Below are 15,188 nucleotides of genomic sequence, written 5' to 3' on the forward strand. Positions count from 1 at the left end.
TTTTTTTTTTGCTACATAATTCTATATATTTTTGCTTCACAGTTTTGCTTCACTATATATATCTACAAATCAAAAGCCATTAAGTGACAAAGGTGCATCCAAACCTTTGACTGGTAGTATATATGAGTGCCCCTAAGTGGTCAAATAATTAGTAGCTGAAATAAATTTAGAAAGTAGGTCAGGCTGCCTTCAAACATCCAGCATGCCGAGGTGAGTCAACCCTTATCAGTCCAGACAGAGCATTTGCATTATGTAGCATGAGATTAAGTAAAACTCTTTTTCCAGCCATTGTCGTAAAATTTAAGGAGCACTTGTATAATTTCTGTAGCAGAAGTGCTGTATATGAATGACTTCTGATGAAATTTTATAACATGTCCAGAAAATGAAGCATGCAGCAATTTCTGCATGCAACTATATCAAATGAATTTGCAGGAAGTGCTACAGTGTAATCAACTGAAATGTGCACATCTTGCCTTGTGTTCATTGAAACTCAAGGCAGATAAGCAATAATGTTATAAGGGCAGAAATAGAAAATTTTAAGGCAGCAGTCTCAAGGAACAACTTCCGTGTTTTCCCCTTTTTGTGTTTTCAATTAAATTGTGTCATACATTGTGCTAAGAACTAGATAAACTGCAACCTTTTTACCTGTCTTTGTGTAGTAAAGTAGCTTTTCAAAGCAAATGCATTTCTGCCTAAGTAAAGTTATTATGGAAATTTAGATTTCTTACAAAAATATTCTGCAGGGACTGTTTGCTGTACTATTTTTACTTTACTGACTCTAGACTTTATAACAAAGTCTATGGAAATGCTGTGTGTGTGTGTACTGCCAATATATAATAAATGTCTGGTTTCTATTTTATAGTTAAATTGGATTTGTTAATCCCCATCGATGATATTTCCAGGCAGTTCCTGTCATATTATGGTAATAACTGTTCTAATGTGTTATGTCTGGTTTTACCTGGCCAATGGCTGGCCTCTGTGATTTTCTTTATTGTTTCCACCTGCTTCTTATTACCTCAATACACTCTTGAACAAATTCTAAACAAAACGTAAAAAATGTTTGCTTTTCTTTCTGATGGACCAAGTTGTAAACAGAGCTTCAAAACAGAAAAGGAAGAAACAGGAGCAAGAGAACAAAGCAAATAGAGTAGTAATGGAAAACTGCACTGGAACTGGCTGTTTGTAGCATTTTTCTGGAACAAGCAAATAATGTCCTGATATAAATCCCACTTAAAACATTTGGGAATCTATTGCATAGGAGGTGTAAAGTTAATACAAGTTTAAGACAATTTGCCTTAAAATGTCAAAATATGTGTATAAATCTGATGATCATTTTCTGTCAGGCATTTACTGTCATGACCTCATGATGGTAAAGGCAAAAAGGTTTTGTCTTTGAATTTGGCAGGATGATTGAACTGCACAAGCAAGGCATCTTGCAATGTACCATCACTGCTATGGTTGGATACAGTATGACAGTCATTTTAAATAAATTAAAAGATTCCTTGGGTTATGGTTCAAAATATCAAGTGGGCTTAAAAACTTAATATATGCTGAGCCAGATGATCCAATGGCATTTCCATGAAGACACAGGTATATTCTCAAACCAGATAAAGGTGTTTACTGATGCTCGACATGAAGCCATCTTCACCACATGACTTTCACCCCAACCTACTTAAAACATATGCATCAAACATGTCTAAACTAATTTTTGAAGCAATCAACAACAACAGTGGCAATGCTTACTACTGAGTCCTTTTTTCACTTTTTTAATTCTGTTTCAGGATTTTTTGGCTCATGGTCTTGGTGCTTTTGATCATCTCATGCCTGTGTGAGTATAAATATCATTCTCAATAAATTGTCCATTCTATTTTTTCTCATTTGCTTCTGTTTCATCTTTTTACATTTTAAAGCTCTACTTACAACCTGCTTACGATCCAGCAACATTGAATCCATCGCCTTGCAGCTTGTTCCCCAGTCTTATGATTATGATCAGGAGTGTATGTTCTGTCCTGTTCTTTCAGTTCTTTGTTTGTTCAATCAAACTCATTGGTTTGCTCCTTCTGCATTTTGGTCCCAATCCACTCTCTCGATAATAACATGGAATAGCTTTTCATTTCATAGACGACAGATGGCACACTTAGAATTTGATTAACATCTGAAATTATTTTGCCACACTTCAGAGATGTCTCAGTATCCCCAGATCAATGCAGTGATAGATTATTTTTATTAATAATATTTATTGTCTGCATCAACTAATATAATAACAACTAGACTACAATTCAATTGTGTTACATTTCAGATTTTACCTGCTATGTTTGTTCTACAGTATGTACAACTTTTCTACTGCTTTTCCACAGCCTAGATTAATGTCCTTTATGTACTGCAACTAATAGAGTGGAAGATTGGTGATCAGTAAATGTGACATGCTCCAATCAGGTTTAAAGCTTTCTGAGCCATACTGCCGATTTTTCTAAAGCCATAAAAGCTTCTGGTTTATCTTCCCTACTCCATCTCTTAGTGACCTGCCTTCCCTGTTGGGTGTTAGTATTAGGTGTAGAGATTTACAGGACAGGTCAAAGGGCAGAAGTGAAAGATAAAGAAGATGCTGATGTAACTGTTCTTTGGAAAATTAATTTTCCTCGTTTCTCGGCGTAATAAATCAGTGATGCATGTGGTTTCTGATGGGGAAGTTGCATTCACATGTGGGCTTTTGTTTTAACTTGTCCAAATACATGAATGCATCATGGGGCATGCTACTTCCCTTTAACTCAGAACTTTACAAAAGGCAGACGTCAGTCAGAGTCATTTAGAAATTGAATGTTTACTCACAGGCATAGCGTGAGGCCCATCCATAAAAAAGGATACTGGATCACCCGTTTGATGCAGAGACTGACTGCAGAACAACCACAATAACTGTTATCTCTATGGCGAGTGCTGTCATCACTAATAACAATCCGTGTGTGCAATTCGGTGCAGGAAGAGTTTTTCAGTGACCACAGCCTGAAATGTGTAGCCTTTTTTACATTTTCCAGTGAATGTCAATAAGCATATAGAAAGAAATAGGAGACATTCGGGTATTCTTAACCAAGCATGAAGATTATAGAGTTTTTATGGAAGAACCGCTTAACATCATGTATTTCTGTGGAATACATTGGATTAAGTCGGGTGAACAGAACACAGAATCAGAAAGATTTGGTAAACAATTGAGTTTGATAAAAATGCTCTACCTAAAGGACCTAAAATAAAATAAACAAACAAAAACATGTTTTTTTTTTTTAAAACAAACATATTTTAAAAAAAGGTAAAGCAAGAAAAGAAAAAAAACAATGCAGCCTCAATAAATATTATTTGAAAAGTGTACTGATTTAAATTTATACTAAATTCAGCAGTTATGACTGCCAGACAGGATTTGTTGGAAGTTTTTTAATAAATCTTTGTTCAGTGTAGAAATACCTATATGTTGCTGAATAGGAATCTGTGACTATATCTGCAGTGCAACCCGCAGTGGTTGGTGGTCGGTGCCATCCATTATGAATTGGCCCCCTGGGAGTTGAGCCATATCACTCACATGGAATCCCAACGGTGTGCATGTTTTTATATTGCTATTGCTGGTCTATATTTGTGCCCTTTTGGACTATCAGCTAAACTGCTGGATCTCCTCTGAGAAAGCTGGAATAAGTTTATATACAACAATCTTTAGGTATGCACAAAATAATCAGACTGAGGTTTGGGATTTTATGTTGAATATGAAATATATTTCCCAAGAGCATCATCTACTAACTTTTCAAGAACAGTCAGACAGCCCAGTGCCTTTTGCATTAAATAGTCTATCTGTTTTGCACTTGGATTCAGTGTTGTGGGTGAGTGGGTAGTCATTGGGTGACAAGTACCTGTACACCAACCTCTACGACCATTTTAAAATGAATATAGAGCAATATGACCGCTAGCTGGTGTGCTGGGAAGACTGACATTAAATAAAAAAAACACTTTAAAGAGCAGAACCTCTGAGTGATTGGCTCATATTGATTGGTGGACACACAGAAACAGAGTTTGAGTTTGTCTTAGTCCTTCTGATTGGACAGATCAAGGAGTTGTTGGAAAAGTGTGTGGCGAAGTTAAATTTATTTTAACTGTAGCACAGGACACAAAGATGTCACAATAAACCTTTAACTCATCGTTTTTAACGTTTTGTGACTCTTGTTCATAGCTTAGTGACTCTGTGTCTGTGAAAGGCACAAAGTCAAAACAAAAAAAAATGTTTTTACTTAGTCCAAATTATCTTGAAAGGATAAAGATCTGAGGTCTGATTTATAAATGTAGGCTATGCACAAGATAGGGCCTGAAACTGGCATACGTCACTTTCCATGCAAAGGTTATCTATAAAAAACAAACTTGACGGGATAATGTGAGGCCCCTCACGCCAACTCTGACCCATGCATACGCTCGTTTTGGAGACAGGAGAAACTGGCGATGCAGATGGTGAAGTGGGGTATTGAAGCCATACTGCATTATGATTCTTCTCAGACATTCAATTTAACTACAAATAACAATGCCATCATAAGCATTCAAAACCGCAATGTATGCTTGAGCCATACCATTACATAAAGACCATCCAGATAAATAAAAGGCCTATAAGCCAACTTAAATCTTAAATCAAAGTCTGCCCAACATCTCATCAAAGATTTCTCATCATCACATTCCTCTCCACGATGATCACCTGGGTGATGTGTCCCACAGATTAACACATAAATTGCGAAAAGGTGTGAGGCAATAACACTTACTGACAATAACTTCTTTTATTTGTCACACTATTACTGTGGCTACCAAAGTATTTTGTCAATTCTTCACCTTACTCACCAATACATCTGCCTCAGGTGAAATTATGTTTCTTTGCTCTTTTCTCCTGGGTTGCCATTGTTAACCATGAAATAACATCGATCAGCTGGTTCAGTTAAATACACTTTGACATTCATAAGGTGCTCTGCATTGACCAATAATGGTTGAATGTGGGCATGTAGAGGGCAGAACAGCAGGTGTAACCTTGTACGCCTTGGGGTGTAGTTGTGGTTTATAAAGGGGAAGTTGCTTGCTGGTGTGCCTGCACAAGGTTTTATAAGTCTGAATTTTATTTGGCATACGCCATTTTCAACCTTTGGGAGTGTGTACATTTTTGGTATAGATCATACACAATGAGACTCTTTAGTTCAGAACTATCCATTTCTTAGTTCTGAGTCAGTCATTGGTGAATTCACTGGTATGTTTTGGTTCATTGTCATGTTGCAGGATCCACTTTAGATTTAGTTTGAATGTTTTTACAGATAGTCTCAGATTTTCTTTACGGGCCCTCTGATACAATTCATGGTGGACACTATGGTGGTGAGCTGGCCATGTCCTTTCCCAAACCCTGATAGCTCTATGCTTCACTGTTGGTATGAGGTTCTTTCATTGGAATGATATATTTGGGGTATGCCAAATCTGGCCTCTGGTATTGTGTCCAAATAATAGGATTTGGACTCTTCTGTTCTAAATAATATTGTTACAGAAGTCCTGGTCTTTGCCTACTTTCTCTCTGGCAAACTTCATTCTGGCCTTCATGTTTTTCTGAGAGAGCAAAAGTTTCCCCCTTGAACACCTGAGACGTGTGGAAGCTAAACGCCTAATCAGACAGCTCTTTCAGTCCTACCATGATATTCCTTGACATTTGACCACTAGGAACATACTAAGGACACTAATTGCTGAAACAATTAATCGTGATTGAATTTTGTGATTGATTTCGTTATTGAAATGATCATCAACTAATTTATTAATCCAATAATCATTAAGTAGGGCATACAGAATCTACAGGTCCTTCTCAAAATATTAGCATATTGTGATAAAGTTCATTATTTTCCATAATGTCATGATGAAAATTGAACATTCATATATTTTAGATTCATTGCACACTAACTGAAATATTTCAGGTCTTTTATTGTCTTAATACGGATGATTGTGGCATACAGCTCATGAAAACCCAAAATTCCTATCTCACAAAATTAGCATATTTCATCCGACCAATAAAAGAAAAGTGTTTTTAATACAAAAAACATCAACCTTCAAATAATCATGTACAGTTATGCACTCAATACTTGGTCGGGAATCCTTTTGCAGAAATGACTGCTTCAATGCGGCGTGGCATGGAGGCAATCAGCCTGTGGCACTGCTGAGGTCTTATGGAGGCCCAGGATGCTTCGATAGCGGCCTTTAGCTCATCCAGAGTGTTGGGTCTTGAGTCTCTCAACGTTCTCTTCACAATATCCCACAGATTCTCTATGGGGTTCAGGTCAGGAGAGTTGGCAGGCCAATTGAGCACAGTGATACCATGGTCAGTAAACCATTTACCAGTGGTTTTAGCACTGTGAGCAGGTGCCAGGTCGTGCTGAAAAATGAAATCTTCATCTCCATAAAGCTTTTCAGCAGCTGGAAGCATGAAGTGCTCCAAAATCTCCTGATAGCTAGCTGCATTGACCCTGCCCTTGATAAAACACAGTGGACCAACACCAGCAGCTGACACGGCACCCCAGACCATCACTGACTGTGGGTACTTGACACTGGACTTCTGGCATTTTGGCATTTCCTTCTCCCCAGTCTTCCTCCAGACTCTGGTGCCTTGATTTCCGAATGACATGCAGAATTTGCTTTCATCCAAAAAAAGTACTTTGGACCACTGAGCAACTGCTGACCAGTGCTGCTTCTCTGTAGCCCAGGTCAGGCGCTTCTGCCGCTGTTTCTGGTTCAAAAGTGGCTTGACCTGGGGAATGCGGTACCTGTAGCCCATTTCCTGCACATGCCTGTGCACGGTGGCTCTGGATGTTTCTACTCCAGACTCAGTCCACTGCTTCCGCAGGTCCCCCAAGGTCTGGAATCGGCCCTTCTCCACAATCTTCCTCAGGGTCCGGTCACCTCTTCTCGTTGTGCAGCATTTTCTGCCACACTTTTTCCTTCCCACAGACTTCCCACTGAGGTGCCTTGATACAGCACTCTGGGAACAGCCTATTCATTCAGAAATTTCTTTCTGTGTCTTACCCTCTTGCTTGAGGGTGTCAATACTGGCCTTCTGGACAGCAGTCAGGTCGGCAGTCTTACCCATGATTGGGGTTTTGAGTGATGAACCAGGCTGGGAGTTTTAAAGGCCTCAGGAATCTTTTGCAGGTGTTTAGAGTTAACTCGTTGATTCAGATGATTAGTTTAATAGCTCGTTTAGAGACCCTTTTAATGATATGCTAATTTTGTGAGATAGGAATTTTGGGTTTTCATGAGCTGCATGCCAAAATCATCCGTATTAAGACAATAAAAGACCTGAAATATTTCAGTTAGTGTGCAATGAATCTAAAATATATGAATGTTAAATTTTCATTAATATTTTGAGAAGGACCTGTATAACATGCCATTTGCTTAAGAAACAACCCACTCAGAGCAATAATTAGGCCACAATTGTGCAAAAAATATATAAATTTTGCATTTAAGATGAAAAACCTTCTTTGTCTGTAAACATGCTCTATCCAGAATTCCTCAAGTGGCATAGCTTCAGCTTCACCTGGTTCAAATTCTACAGAAAATCTACTGTTAATCACCTTTTGCTTTTTGATTATTAATTGATTAATCAAAAAAATAGTGGACAGATTAATCGATTAGCAAAATAATCGTTCGTTGCCGACCTACACCAAACTGAGTATCTGAACTTTAAACAAGGCAAAACTCCTTCAAAATGTTGGGTAATGATGTTCTAAACATGTGCTGATGTAATACCCATGTGTGGATGCTTTTGTTTCTCACCAGAAATTTAATTTATTTTTAGTGGTCTTTTATTCATTTGTATTGGTTTTGGTTTTTTAACTCAAATTTTTCAGTGTTAATAGAATGGACATTTTCAGCCCTCTATTGCTTTTTTGCTGGCTCTTTTTTATGCATAGCTATCCTAAGCATTTCAATCAGGTTTAGGTCTAAACTGTATTTGGGCTACTGGCACACCGTGATTATTTTCTTTTTCAGCCATCCTGTCGTTGATTCGCTGCTGGGTTTGGGGTCATTGTCTTGCTGCATGACCAAGCTTTAGGTTTTTGACAAATAGCCTCAAATCTGAATCTACAATACTTTGTTACATAAAGTCAAATTCTATAAATTAGGATATAACTAAGTTCATTTATTTCATTAACTCAATCCACTAAGTAAAACACATTGTATAGATTAATTACACATAGACTGATGTTTTAAAGCCTATTTTTCTGTGAATTATGATTATTTTCTATCACTGTCCTGCATGTGTTTGTGGTGGTCACTTGTTGGACTGTTGAGTTTTCTGTGGTGTATGCCGCCTCTAGCCTACTGGCTGCTGGAATTTCCTCAAGCCTATCCAATCCGCCCCACCCCACCACCCACCCTGAACAGGATTAAGCAGGTACAGAAAAGATGTATTGGTATTCATTTCCATTCAATAAATGGTTAAACGCAAACAATATGGCTTGGGTTTAGTTTGAACAGTGCTAAAAAACAACAAACATCTTCATGCATGTGTGTTTTTCAAGCTAATTACATGTTAAGTTTCTCAGCCAGCACTAGCATGCTTTTAGATGCTGCAAAGCCTCAGTTCTCTCTATCCTCTGATGGAAATTTCAATACAATCAAGGATGAAGCACCGCAGATAAGCCCGTTTGTATAAGTCTGATAAAGTATCAGCTCCAGCTGTCAACCTATTTTTATGACCGCTGTTTAGCACCCAGGACAAGCATTACATCATTGCAGTCAATCAAATCTGACATGCTTTCACTCAAAATGAAGTCAAGTCCTTGGATGGTTTTAGTAATGTCATATACTGGATTGAAAGTCAAGCGCATATTTTGCCTTTGAGGTAAAATAGCTTTTCGGTAGCCTTACAGTGTATGTGCATTGGATATTGTCAATATTTTTCCAACAAATATAAAACTATAAATCTTTCAGAACAGCATGATTAGTTCTGATACTGTTCCATCTTTAGGTTCATTGCTTTCAGACGTTTAATATTGCGTGCACAGTAACCACATTGCCTTTGAATGTCTACTACTTTAAGCAATTCAAGTATTCTTTTACAGATTGCAGAGATTCCCCTTGTAAAAAGTTAAACACAGTTGGAGTAGGAATATAAAATTTCTGCAGGTGTTGATTGCACTTTTAATTTATTATGAACTATGCTAACAAAGGTGGGGTAGAGCTGAATTAAAGCTGTCTGCTCTAGAGATCTATGTGTAATAAGGAAATATTTATTTCATAAGGTCACTTGTGATCGCCAGCAGCACTGTAATAGCCAAGAGACAGCTCATGTTAAAGCAGTGCTGCCTGCATTCCTGTTAACCTTTCTGGGCAGGGATTGATAGGCTGCCATTGTCACCAGACCTGTTCTCATCACAGATTAAACCTTGAGGTTGCATGCGGGTAATTACCCAGAATCCTTAGTCATCAGGCTATGTAAATCTCTTGCCGGCTCATTAGCACAGCTTATTTCAAGAACTGTTTTACTCCCCAACCCTCTTTTTTCTCCTCAGCTTCTCTGCCACACTTTGCACCTTTGTGCTAAGCTTTAGAGCTGTTTATTTATCTTCTGTGAAACAAAAAATCAGAGAATAGCAAAGATTAGGCAAAGGCCTTGAAAACACGCAGGATTTTTAAAGAAACAACAAACTTAAAATCAGTTAGGAATCTTTTTTTGTACAAAACTGAAAACCGAATTGAACATATTGTCGACTTTCATGGGAAAGGAGTTTCTAGAATTTAAATAGAGGTCAATGTAATTTCTGTGGTGTTTGGCACAATAAAACAACAAGCTAAACAGTGTCTTGTTAGTTTAAGGTGTGCAGATATTATGGCAGACAAGAAAAACAATTATATGACATTGGTTCTGGTTGCTGTTTGGCAACGTTAGAAAAACACTGAAGTAACAAGAACAAAGTTTGCCACTTTAGCTTTCTCCTTTGTTAAAGTGAGTAAGCAAACTCAAAAATAAGAGATAGGCAGTGCTCTTAAAAATTTTACATCGCTTTAAAAATGAAAGCTTCTGTGATGGACCTGATACATTTATTTTCAACATATAATGAGACACATCCTGTACAATTTAATTGAAAAACAAACAAAAAAGCTGGTGCCTACCTCCAGCAGGTGGGAGGCGAGGTACACCCTGGACAAGTCGCCAGTTCCATTGCAGGACAACACACAAACAACCATGCACACATTTATTCACACACCTAAGGGCAATTTAGTGAGATCAATTAACAGTCATGTTTTTGGGCTGTGGGAGGAAGCCAGAGTACTCTGAGAGAACCCACGCATACACGGGGAGAACATGCAAACTCCATGCAGAAAGACCCCCGGCCGGGAGTCAAATCCAGGACCTTTTTGCTGCAAGGCAACAGTGCTGCCAACTGTGCCACCGTGCAGCCCTATAAATATATTATTTAATATTTAATATTAATACTTTGATATTTTATTAAATAATATTACTGTCTGTGAAGAGTTGTCCTGTGAATACCAGCCCAATAAGGCGGTGATATTAGGACAAAATTGAAAGGGATGAGCCAAGCTCTTATTAACAAAAATAAGTCAACTCAAAATCAAACATATTTCAATCAACAAACTCTTTACTATGCTAAAACAACCCAACTAAACTACGAAGCAAAATTAAAGAATAAGGCAGACTAATGGGTTATGTACAATATAAACAAGTGAATCAAAGATGGTTGAAAACCATGACCAAAAAAGTGATGCAACATTACCATGCAATGTTATTTACTGTATCTTTGAGAACCAATGATTATCTTGAAGAATCTGGAAATGAAGTTAAGTTAGTCTTGGAACTAATAATGGAAGCAATAATTGGTATACCTTTAAAATAACACTAAAAAATAGGTTGAAATGCATAAGCGTGGACAGCGCGTTATGGCCAGTCTGTGTTTAAAAACCACCCTTTAAATAAAGTTTGTCTTAACTTTAAAAAAAAAGACAGAACACATCCTTAGCTAAGTGCTAGAAGACTAGCACTTACTGTAGCGGAGTTTCTCAACACAAACAAAACAAATGCCATTAAATGAAAATTTAGATTATTTAACTCTAAACTAATCGTATCTGCCCAAACACTACCTCCCGTGCTGAGGAGAAGTTGTCCGAGGTGACGAAGTTCAGGAAAGCATTCACGGTGAACAAAGGGTTAACTTCCAGCTAACCTCTGTAGCTGTGGGAAAGGGGCAGCTCATTCTGCCGCCCTGGGCAGAACTGCACGCAGAGCAGGCGTGCTGTGTTGCGGTACCTTTGTCCTTCCTTCAGACAGGGAAAACTGCTCCACTCAGTGTTGTAGAGGCAGGGTCTCTGCTGGGAACTCTCTGGTACACAGTTTGCTTCTGTAGACCTCAGAAAGAAAAGTCAAGCCACGTTTGTACCTTAATTACCCCGTTCATAAATAAATACCAGATACACAAACAGCAATTCATTCCTACTTAACTTAGTGCATATGATCGCATGATCGTATGACACTCTTGAATCCAGTTTGGAGAGTTATGTCTGTTTGCCAGCAAAGAGATGCTTCTTTGTCTCTCCTTCCAGTTCCGCTGGGAACCTGTGCAAGATCAGATAAAACATTTCAATAAAATAAAATTTTAAAGAATGATTTGCTGAATAAAACCAACCTTCTGATGACTAATTCTCAACAGTGTTCAATTAGGAGCCTTTATTTATTAAAATATTATTTGAGGAAATATTGATTTGAAAAAGAACCAAACCTTTTGGATAAATCGGTCTTAATGGTGTTTAATTAGATATCACGTGTAGTAAAATAATATTTAGGGACATATTATTTCCTAGATTGGAAACTAACAACCTTTCTAGGTAAAAGATTTTCAGCTTACCCATAAAGTGGGCGAGCACGTATTTTAAGCCGTTAGCGGTTGGAGCTAACAAAAGAAGCTTATAGCTGGTTACCAGAATCAAATCTTCAAAATAGCACTAATACAAGGGTTGAAAAGCATAAGTGTGGACAGCACGTTATGGCCGATCTTGTGTGTTTAAAAACCACCCTTTAAATAAAGTTTGTCTTAACTTTAAAAACTCAAACACAGAACACATCCTTAGCTGAGTTTCTTAACACAAACAAAAACAAACATCATTAAACAAACATTATTTTGATTATTTAACCCTAAACTGATCTTCTCTGCCCAAACACTACCTCTTACGTGAACCGTGCTGACGAGGAGTTGTCCTGGGCGTTGAGGAAAACATCCACGTGTGGGTAAACAAAGGGTTAGCTTGCAGCTAACCTCCGCAGCTGTGGGGAAGGGCTTTTAGCTGGCCAGGCTGAACCGTACGACAAAGGCCTGTTCGGTTTCTTGAGTGGCTCGCTACCTGGACATACACACAGGAAGGCACGCGATGCGGTCCTGGCCTTCTTTTCCGGGCCGTGAGGGAAATCCGCTTCGATTAGGGCTGCGTCTTGAGGCCTCGGAGGAAAGCCAGGTCACGCTTGTCTCATTACACCCTTTATATGAATTAATGTCGGATACTCAAACAGCAAATCATTACTTAACCCTCCTGTTGTCCTCATTTTCTGTATACACCCTTTGTCCTCAGGGTCAAAATAACCCGTCTTCACTAAACCCCCAATATAAGCAGCTTAATTGAATTTTAAACACTGAATTTCATCTTGCATATTGTCATTGAGCTCAAAATGTGTGAATACTTCAGTTTTCCCTCTTCACTTGAATTTCTATTGCTTGAGAAAAGAAAAAAAATGTGCAAAAAGGAGTTTTGAATACATTTTTATTCATCCCAATGACTCAGTTTCATTTTTTTTTCTCCAGTGAACAATTTAAGACAATGTACAATACAAAAATATGAAAAATAACATAACCCATTCAACTAATTAGCACATGTAGGGCAGTATACAAGTGCACAGCCCTTGCAGATATATTTCTTACACCTGCAGCACACAGTATGTGTTTTACAGTCCTTCTTTTGAGGGCAGAACTGACATCTCTTCCTCTTACTTGCCCTAGCTGGGAGGCTGTGGTAGATGGATCCTCAGGTTGATCAGGAGCTCCTGCACTCTGAATAGCTTTCACAACTGCTGCTGAGAGTTCTGTGCAGGGGACATGCTTCCTTCTTTCAATGAGTGGAGTTATAAGTGCCTTTCCTAGCTGCACCAGGAACAACCTCCTCTTGTTCTGGCTTATGAGACATCCAGGTTGGGTTGATCTCTCTCCAAATCACAAAGGCATTGTAGGAGGAAACATCAATTATGTTGTTGAAGATGACCAGGGGCCAGTGGGCAGTCATTCTTCTGCAGCTATATGTTCCAATCACCTTATCCAGGTTGTCCACACCTCCTTTGTTGCGGTTGTAGTCTAGGATGATGATTGGCTTCCTGTCCTCACGATCGCTAATGTCACCGTCTGTGTGCAGTGTGCTCAGAAGAACTACATTCTTGTTTTTCTTTGGGAGGTAGGAAACTAGAGTGATGTTGGGCGTGAAGGCAAACTTTGAGGAGAAGACGTCTCTCTCTGCAAGCAGTGCAGGTGGGACCTCAGGCTTATTCTTTCGAACTGTACCAACCATGGTGATCTTCCTCTTCAGGAGCTGCTGTCCAAGTTCATAAGAGGTGAAGAAATTGTCACATGTCACATTGTGACCCCTCCGTCCCTCTGTCACATCAAGCACAACTCGCATCCCCTGGTTCTTCTCTGGGCATCCACTGGTCGGCTTCCCAGTATAGACTTGCATTTTCCAAGCATAGCTTGATTTGGCATCGCAAGCCACCCATGACTTGATCCCATATTTTGCTGGCTTGCTGGGCATATACTGCTTTAAAGGACAACGACCTTTGGACAAAAGACATTAGCATCAGTGATTAGTATCAGTGTCACAGAAAACAGTCAAAGAAATCAATAGTGAAAATCACTTTTATTACAAATATGAAAACAGATTACCTCTAAATGGAACCAGTTGTTCATCCATTGTTACGTCAGGCCCTGGATTGTAGAGGTAGGGCAGCCGCTCCACCCACTTGTCCCATACCTCTCTTATGGCTGCAAGTTTGTCTGTCACACGTCTTGCTGGTCTTGACTCACGGTCATCAAATCGTAGCAGTCTTGAGTAGGTGTGAAAGCCTTTCAATGGCATTGTGGCTCGGAAAATTGACCTTCCACTCTCAGCATCCCATAGACTAGCTGCAGCCTCACCTCGGGACCTGTATACACCTGCTAAGATTAGCAGCCCTAAGTAGGCCTGCAGGTCAATATCATCAATATTTTTCCAGCTGTCTCCATATTTGCGAAAACCCTCCAGATTTGTCATCCTCAGGATTATTTTTTCTATTGCTGGTGTGATAAACAGGTAGAATGTAGAGACAATATCATGGGCATGAGAAATGGCATACCTTGTGGGTCCTGGGGTCATCTTTATGATGTTTTGTTCTGCATGCCTGCCGTGTTGGTCATATGCTGCTGAGGACCATGTTATTTTGCCATTTTTTGAAAGGAAAGTCTCTCTTTCAGCTTCAGGGTTTTCTTCTTCTTCTGAAGATGATTCATCATGCTCTGGGTTGTATTCCTCCCCATGTTCTTCTTCGGATACATCCCCCACTTCCTCTTCTGAATCAGAGTTGTCTTGCTGGACATCTGAGAAAATAAGCCCTACAGCGTCTTCAGCAGTATAAGGCACACTCATGGCTTCAGCACAGATAGAATTCGGGTCCTGTTATCTGCAGCACCTTTATAACCTCTGGAAATAAACAGGTAGTCTTCTGAAGCCTGCGAGAACACCACCTGATTTGCCTGGTTTACTTCTGCTACTGATTGATCTGAGACACATCTAAAACATTGTAACATTCTGTTTGTAAATAACTCTGTGACCTTGATTTCAACTCTATTTGTCTCACGGGTCATTTTGACCCGAAGACCACCTTTGTACCTTTTTTTGTACAGCTTATATGGAAATGTGAATAAAAGCAACATTTCACTTTTTCTATTAATGGGGCCAATCTAGGAAAAGTCATAAAATATCAAGTTAAAAAAATAGCATTTAGTGGATTTTTGGGGGGTTTTTAACAGAGCGGCGGGTCATTTTGACCCGAGGACAACAGGAGGGTTAACTTTGGTGCGTGTGATCGTAGTCACTCTGGATCCAAGTTGAAGAATTAT

General features: G+C 39.0%; 1 pseudogene; it reads right to left on the minus strand.

Annotated features, from left to right (window-relative positions):
* The window catches only part of LOC124858494, an 82,339-nt pseudogene extending 67,406 nt beyond the window's left edge, over nt 1-14,933 (minus strand).
* Between the last annotated feature and the right edge of the window lie 255 nt (nt 14,934-15,188).

This window comes from Girardinichthys multiradiatus, chromosome 21 (genome assembly GCF_021462225.1).
Source record: "Girardinichthys multiradiatus isolate DD_20200921_A chromosome 21, DD_fGirMul_XY1, whole genome shotgun sequence".
NCBI lineage: Eukaryota > Metazoa > Chordata > Actinopteri > Cyprinodontiformes > Goodeidae > Girardinichthys > Girardinichthys multiradiatus.